Raw genomic sequence first — 9,234 nt, forward strand, 5'->3', positions numbered from 1 at the left:
TTACAAATGATGGCACAAAGTGGAGCCAAGATACCTCATGATTTTGACATGTCTCAAATAATGGAAAATAGGCCTTTGCAACAAACTCACTCCAAAATGGATCAAAGGAGGCCTAATAGTGGAGGAAATAGAGGACCATATATGGTACCTGAATCACCATCATCTTTGCTTCAAAAACTAGAGGTCCCACACACACATGGTCAAGCATATGATACTCACCTTCGCAGACCATTATGGAAGTCTTACACAAACAGATATGCTCAATCACATACTCAAGCTACGGATCAACCAAAACAATTGGATATGCAAAGGCATGCTCAAAATTTGGACACAAGGAAACCCCGTGTCAAATTTGGGGGCAATACAATAGAACATGACATACCTGTAGAATATTATATACATACACAAAATAGATATGGTGTTCCTCAACATGAATCTATACCAAGTGGTCCATATATGCAACATCACTATAGACCTCCTCCATATGAACATGTGTATGATCAATATCATCCATATATGCAACATGCTTCTCCTCAAATTGGTGCCTCTAACATGGGGTATGCTCCAAGAAGTCAATCTCCACCTAAGAGCAATTTGGAGCAACAAATCAGGGACTTACAAAAGAAAATAGAGGACATAAATACATCAAAGCCAACATACACAATGAGAGACATATGTCCTTATCCATTTGACAAGAGCATTCCAATGCCTCCATTTCCTACACACTTTGTGACGCCTAAATTTGATAAGTATAGAGGAAAAGGGGATCCTAAGGTACACATAAGACAGTTTTTCACAGCTTGCATTGAAGTAGCTTCAGAAGAGACATATTTGATGAGATTGTTCCCACAAAGCTTAGGTGATCAAGCTATGGAATGGTTCTCTCAACTCCCACCTGGTATTAAGTCATTGGGTGACTTAGCAGAGGCATTTATTCAACATTTCTCCTACAATATAGAGACAGACATATCAGTCACTACTTTATGCAACACTAAGCAAAAAGAGGGAGAGTCTTTTGCATCATTTTTACAAAGATGGAGAAATCTAGCCAGAAGATGCCCTTGTGAAATTCCACAAAAACAAATGGTAGAGATGTTCACACAAAACGTTAACAAAGACATTGGCTATGATCTGAGGAAAGCTTGTTTGTCCACCTTCAGGGATGTCATTGAAAAAGGCTTAGCAACAGAAAAGGTCCTAATTGAGCAAGGAGTCATTAAGATATTCAAGGAAAACAAAGATGACTTTAAAGGAAAAGACAAGCCAAGATTTTGGAATAAAAACAAGAACACAGTCAATGATGGTGTTGTTGATGCCAACACAGTGCGACCCAAATTCATCTTTTCAGGATCAAGTTCTACAAACAATCAAGTGAATACTCAAACAACTTCTAGATCATGAAGGAAGTACACTCCATTGGGAGAACCACTTGAGTCAGTCTTCAAAAAGCTTGTGGCAAACAAAGTGATCACAGTTCCATATTTTCCTCCATATGAACCAAAGGTTAAACCAAATTGGTGGAATGATGATGAGTATTGTGAGTTTCATAAGAGCAAGGGTCATAAGACAGGAAATTGTCATTGACTGAAGAATATCGTGCAAGATCTCATTGATAGAGGTGACATTGAGATTGAGGGACACTCATCCAATCAAGAACATGAGATGTTTAAGGAACCTTTCCCAAAGCATGACAAGGGAAAAGCTAAAGTCACAGATGATCAAGCCAACTATACTAGAGCACCTTACAACTATGATTCAACTATCAATCACATCTCGATGGACAATCATGTCTCTACTATTATCATCAAGGACAAAACTCCTGAGAGTTCTACCCAGCGACCCAAGATTGTCCTAAGAGGTGTTGGATCTTCTTCTGAACCTACCTCTGAATGTCATGTTACAACCCATCGAGGTAAAATTACTTTGCCAGGTGCTTCCACTAAAAACATCGCTTCTTCATCAACCAAACCTGAGTATGACCTTGTAGAATAGTTAGGGAAGACACCCACGCTCATCTCCATTCTTGAGCTCCTACGTATATCCCCCGCTCATAAAGCTATTCTTGACAAAATCTTGAGAGACACTGTTGTTCCTACTGATTTGAATGTGGACCAGTTTCAAGCCATGGTGGGATACCTTTCCATTCCACATTCCCTTACATTCACAGAAGCCGATGACGCCTCCATAAGTCAGCCACATAATGCACCATTACACATTGAAGCCTTCATACACAAACATAGAATCAAACGAGTCCTGATAGATGGAGGAGCTAGTCTAAACATTTGTACATTAAGCACCATTAAACAATTGGGATATTCTGATAAAGCTGTGAATTCAACAAATCAAATCACCATCAAGGCATATGATGATGAAGAATGCTCATCCAAGGGCACAGTCACCTTACCTCTAAGAATTGGACCAGTTACAAAGGATGTGGTTTGTCAAGTCTTGGATCTAGATCTCACTTATAATATATTGCTAGGACGTCCTTGGATTCATGAAATGAGGGCAGTCCCATTGACATATCACCAATGCATTAAGTTTCCTCACAATGGAGTCGAGGTAACAGTTAACGGTGATCCTAATCCATTCATATATTGCAATAACCTGAGATCACATACTAAGACCATCATTTCTAGTAATCGTGAAGTTGTTCCTTCTTTGGCATACATTGATCCTGAGTCATTGAAACCCTCGACATCAAAGCAAGGTGAGCTTAAAGGCAAATTTTAGGACAAAGGCATGGGAGAATACACTTTAAATCAGACCATGTACTTACGACAAGTCATGAGCTCTCCAAAAGAATATGGAAGGCCACATCCTAACAAGCAAATATCCATTTCGGTACTCAAATGGGACCCTACTACCTTTCAAAGATGGGGCAAATTGGACGAGGAAGGTTTATACAAAATGCTATACAGAGACATTGAAGATGACACACAAGGTCACATCAATATACCCTATGAAAAATATGGCAAAGGCTTCAAGATTCTACAAAAATTTGGGTATGATGGAAAAAGCCCTCTCGGGTTACGAAAGGAAGGCATCATGGAACCTTTACAACCTGAATTGACTGTAAAAAGGGAACGCTCGAAGGGACTTGGTTTTTTGCCTTCCAAGATCCACACTAAAAGGATAGAAGAAGCATTACAAATCAAAGCTGCCAAAATTCAACAAGAGGATCGCTATTCCACAGACTCCAACGAATGGGAATGGGGTTCAGACAAATCCTCTAGTGACTATGAGCTCACCGAGACATTCAGAGAGCCAGATGAACCCACAGAAGAAGAGAAATTTTATAAAAAGTTCAGAGTTGTTCAAGAAACAACCCAAGAGCATTCCACACAATCTTTGTCTCAAGGTTCTAGGTTGAAATCACATAGGATGAGAACACCTGTCCCGGAATGCGCTACTAGTGATGACAGTTTGGATTCACTCACGATTGAAACTGATGAGGAGAGTGCCATCGATGACCTCAATGATTACCCTGATATACCCGAATATAACCACATCTTCACTCTTAGCCTTGCTAACTCCGAAGACATTAAAGGCCTTCCCCTTGTTCACCATCAACTTATTGATTGGGCTCATGAAGGACCAGCGCAATTTGACACATTCCAAAATGATGAAGCTATTATTGACTATCTTGGTATATGAGATGATCTTCCCCCTGGGGACCACAAAGCAGGATACACTATAGAACTCAACAACATGGCTTATTTTGGTGAGGGTGTCGGACCTTCCAGTCGCAAAAATGTGAAAATAAGAACAAATCAAGGATCTTATGGCAAAAACCACACTGTGGCGCTATCTGATCCCAAAAAAGTAAAAAGAAAGGATGTATCTGAGGGCGAAAACCTCTCTGAGGCACCCGAAGATGGAAGGCTTGACATTCTCCCAGCATCGTATGAGGAAAATTCATCCATGTTGGTAGAGGAGACTATCACGACAAACATTGGTACAGAAGAGGTTCCACACAATATATTCCTAGCTCAATCATTGACAAAGTCTGAAAGGTCAAAATTCATAAGTTTCTTCAAAGAATGACAAATCAACTTTGCATGGTCATACGCTAACATGCTTGGACTAGATCCAGATTTGGTAATGCATCATTTGATAGTCAAACCGGGGGCAAAGCCAGTGAAACAAAAATTAAGAAAAATGCACCCACAAGTGGCATTACTAGTCAAAGCAGAACTTGAGAAATTATTGGATGTCGGATTCATACGCCCAATTGATTATCCTGAATGGATCTCCAATTTAGTACCCATCAGTAAACTGGATCGCAGTATCAGAATATATACAGATTTCAGAGACATCAACAAAGCTTGTCCAAAGGATGACTTCCCATTACCAAATATTGACTTGATTGTTGATCTCACGGCAGGTCACAAAATGTTATCATTAATGGATGGATTCTCTGGTTATAATCAAATAAGGATCGCACCTGAGGATCAACACAAAACATCATTCACTTGTCCTTGGGGAACTTTCTGCTGGAATGTCATGCCCTTTGGGCTAAAAAATGCAGGTGCTACATATCAAAGAGCCATGACTACTATCTTTCATGATCTCATGCACGTAACCGTGGACGATTATGTTGACGATCTCTTGGGTAAATTAGTAGATAGAGATAAACATTTGGACATACTTTCAGTCATCTTTGATTGGTTGGAAAAATATAAAGTAAGGTTAAACCCCAAGAAATGTGTCTTTGGAGTAACCTTCGGGAAGCTCCTAGGATTCATTGTGTCCAAAAGAGGAATCGAAGCTGATCCAGCAAAAGTCAAGGCCATCTTGGAGATGCAACCACCTAGAAATATCAGTCAACTTCGATCCTTACAAGGGAGACTCCAGTCTATATGAAGATTCATAGCGCAACTTGCAGATAAGTGTAATCCTTTTCAGCACCTGCTACATAAAAACATCAAATTCAAATGGGATGATAACTGTCAACAGGCTTTTTAGATGCTCAAAGATTATCTTTTGAATCTGCCAGTTTTGATGCCACTAGTTCCAGATCAGTCTTTGTTACTATACATTTCAGCTACTCCAACAGCACTGGGGGCACTCCTAGCACAACAAATTGCTAAGGGCAAGGAAAAGGCAGTATACTATATCAGTCACACATTGGTGGGATATGAGCTAAATTACATACCAATTGAGCGTGCATGTCTCATCGTGGTCTTTGCTTCACAGAAATTACGACATTACATGCTCGCTCATAAGACTAAGTTGATTGCAAGGATAGACCCATTGAAATACCTTCTCAACCAAGCAACCCTTACTGGGCGACCAGCCAAGTGGGTAATGATCCTGAGTGAATTTGACATCGAGTATGTGGACAGAAAAGAAATAAAAGGACAAGCCATCGCAGATCAATTAGCAGATGCCCCCATGATTGATGATGTTCCTCTAAATTCAGAATTTCCAGATGAATCCATTTTAGCAATATCACATGCAAAACCATGGCAACTATACTTTGATAGCTCATACACACAACATGGAGCAGGAGTTGGCATCCTCTTTATAACTCCTCAAGGTGACTCTATACCAAAATCATACCGCTTATCATTTCCTTGCACTAACAATATAGCGAAATATGAGGCATTAACAACTGGATTACGAATTGCAGTTCAGTGGAAGATCCAGGAACTTCATGTTTTTGGGGATTCTCAACTGGTCATTCGTCAAGCAACTGATGATTACCAAACCAAAGATGAAAAAATAATGCCTTACAAACAAATGGTGGATGACCTGAAACAACATTTCACAAAGATAGATTTTGAGCAAATACCAAGGGAGCAGAATCGTGTCGCAGATGCCATGGCTACAATTGCTTCACTGATTGATCTACCTCAAAATGAGACCTGCTATGAGTTCTTGGTGGACAACCTTTTGGTTCCTTCATATGAGATCACTCCTACTGAAATGATATGTGTTGTTGGTCCCGAGTCCCAGTTATATGGTTCCAGCTTCACATACCTTCGCGACAATACCCTACCTCCTGATCTATCAAATAACCAACGCCGCACCTTCATTCGCCAATCCTCTCGATATGTCATTTTAGTTGATATCCTATACCGGCAAGGTCTAGATGGCACTCTTCTTAGATGTTTAGAAAGCGACGAAGCTCAGATTGCGTTACGTGAAGTACATGAAGGGATATGTGGTCCACATGCTAGTGGTCCTACCTTGGCCAAGAAACTCATTAGGACTGGATATTACTGGCCCAACATGGAAAAAGACTCATATCAGTTTGTCAAGAAATGTAAGCAATGTCAAATTCATGGAGACCTCATACATGCGCCAGCATAAAGAACTACAACCACTTGCGTCTCCTTGGCCCTTTTGTTAGTGGGGACTCGATCTCATAGGCCAGATTCACCCTTCTTCTTCTAATGGTCATAAATTCATTATCACTGCCACAGAATACTTCACAAAATGGATTGAAGTCGTGCCTCTCACACAAGTCACTGGAAAATAGATTGCTACATTTATCCTTAACTATATCATTTGTCGATATGGTATTCCTGTTTCCATTATCACTGATAACGGGCGTCCCTTCAAAAATTAGGATGTTCGTGAACTCTGTGACCACTTCCATATTTCCCATCGCTTCTCCACACCATATTACCCCCAAGGTAATGGCCAAGCTGAGGCGTCTAATAAAACAACCCTTAAAATCCTCAAGAAGATAGTCGACGACGCTGGCCGTAACTGGCATATCCAACTTAATCCTGCACTTTGGGCCTATCGCACAAGTGCTCGCACACCTACAGGAGCTACACCATATTCACTTGTCTATGGCGTTAAAGCCATCTTGCCTATTGAGGTCGAGTTACCCTCTTTACGGGTCTCTTTGCAAAACATCATCAATGATGAAGATTATAGGGTCTCTCGCTTACAGGAACTGGAACTACTGGATGAACGGAGACAAACTACTTTCAATCATCTCAAGGCTTATCAACAACGAATGAGTCATAGCTAAAATCACAAATTCAAGCCTCGCACATTTGAGGTAGGGGACTTAATTCTCAGAGAAAACCCCGAGAATCAACAAGACAGAGAGAAGAAGGGCAAGTTCGAACCAAATTGGCTTGGTCCTTACATCATTACAGTAGTATATGGATCTGGGGCATATCAGCTCTCAACTATATAAGGTGAACCTTTGGAGGATCCTATCAACAGCATGCACCTTCGCAGGTTCTACACATAGCTCTTCGGAATATCCAAATTCAAAAATACAAAAAAATTGAAAAAATTGAAAAAAAGTAAAGAGAAATAATTTTATCCAACGGTGAAAACCACTTTGGTGGCGCCCTGGGCAAGTACCATGGTGAAAACTGGGTCACCAGTGCCATGTGTAGAGACATTGCTCCTCCCTCCTTCAGAATTTACTTTCATCCTTTCACTTTGCACACACTCACAACCTATCCATCCATAATAAACTTACCCATTCCCATCATGGCTTGTTATTGATCTACCCAAGATTGGTTAGCCATTCATAATAAACCTCCCTTTCCATCCATAATAAATCAGATCCTATCTGTGGCTAAGGTAAATCCTATGTCTAGTGATGGGTGTGGAACTAAGAACATCACATGTTTCAAGGAGTACAGTTTCTTCCAGCTTCCTTCAGTCTATTCGCGCACAATCCGCAATAAAACAACATCTGCATCACAGATCTACAATAAAGTTTCATCTTCTCCGCAATAAAGTATCAGTTTCATGGATTCAGTTAGTTTCAGGTGAGACACAGCAGCAACAATGAGCTTCAACATAAATCAAATCTTTCAACAGACTCAGACAACATATGGTTCAGTGCTATCTATCCTTTTTGTGAAAGTGAACATTGTGACCACAATCAAATAAGACTTATACAAGTGACAAGAGACACTAAACTTGAGGACTACAGTGGATGTTGGTTTCAATTCTTGGTTTTCTTTTGATTTTATCTTTAGGTCACATGTCTTTTAGCTTTTCCGGGATGTCTTTGACTAGAGATTCTATCTCTAGGATGTCTTTGACTAGAAAGGCGAGGATGGGGTATCGTCACCTATTTTGCATTTGCTGTCTGTGGATTGTCTTTTAGTAATGCTATGACTTGTCCAAGGATATGAGGACACTGCGAGTCTAGTATGAACTGGGGCATTCCTTGTTTGTGACTGTCTTATCTCCATGCAAACAGGTACAATGACTTTCTGGGTCGAACATATGCCTCGATTGTCATAACCTATTTTGCCATAATAAAGCTCAATGATGATAATGCACAAGAAGCTCTTTCACTTTCATATCTTCTATCTTTCATCCCCCCTTTCTTGATTGATTTCAATTGTCCTTTTCGAGTCCATGTAGCCTACTATCACATGACTGAGTATAATGGCACGCCAAAAACATTTGCATTTCATGTAGTTGCACCTACATTACCACATATAAGCATTTCATACATACATATAGATATCATAACTGCATCACATCCTGCACACAACATCTATTAGCATAATTTACATTTGCATTATCATATTCATCTGCATTACATACATTCACATTTGCATCATGCATACACATATAAAACATAAAAGAACAAAAAAAATATATTGCATTTCATTATATACATATTTGCATCCATATCATAAGTATCACATAAAACATACATCATTAAACATCTCATCACATAGGCACACATGCATATAGTTGCTGCAAAAAATGAATCATCTCATATATATAATCAAAAAGTGTCATAATACAATGATGTCAAAATCATATGGCTACAAAAGCACCCGTAGGTGTCTACATCATCATACAAAAAATGGTACAAAACTGATACAAAGGGAGCCCTCTATGGCTATGATGAACTCCCTCCCTCGGAGCTGCCTGGCCTCGGTGGAATCTGAGCCCCTGAGGGACCTGCCCCAGGATCATCCTGCCTGTCCCCTCTATCTGCTGGTGGTGGAGGACCCATGACCCCACCACTAGATGCCTGCCTCCTCCGACTCCCTCCCATAGCTGTCGCTATATGCGACGGTCTATGGAAGCTCCTCGCCCGCTGATCTGCTGGCACTGCACCATAGTAGAGGTCCCTCCAGTACCCTATCTCCTCTCCTGCCCGTAGGAAATATGCATATCCTGCCCCTGTGTCCTCCGCCGCCTATCTCCCTGCCCTCAGCGTTGTCTCAGCCTCTGTATAGCGCTGGATAGCCTGATCTCTCTCCGGCTCAGTATCCCTGAGCC

The sequence above is a fragment of the Cryptomeria japonica genome, chromosome 5 (genome assembly GCF_030272615.1).
Source record: "Cryptomeria japonica chromosome 5, Sugi_1.0, whole genome shotgun sequence".
Classification (NCBI taxonomy): Eukaryota; Viridiplantae; Streptophyta; class Pinopsida; order Cupressales; family Cupressaceae; genus Cryptomeria; species Cryptomeria japonica.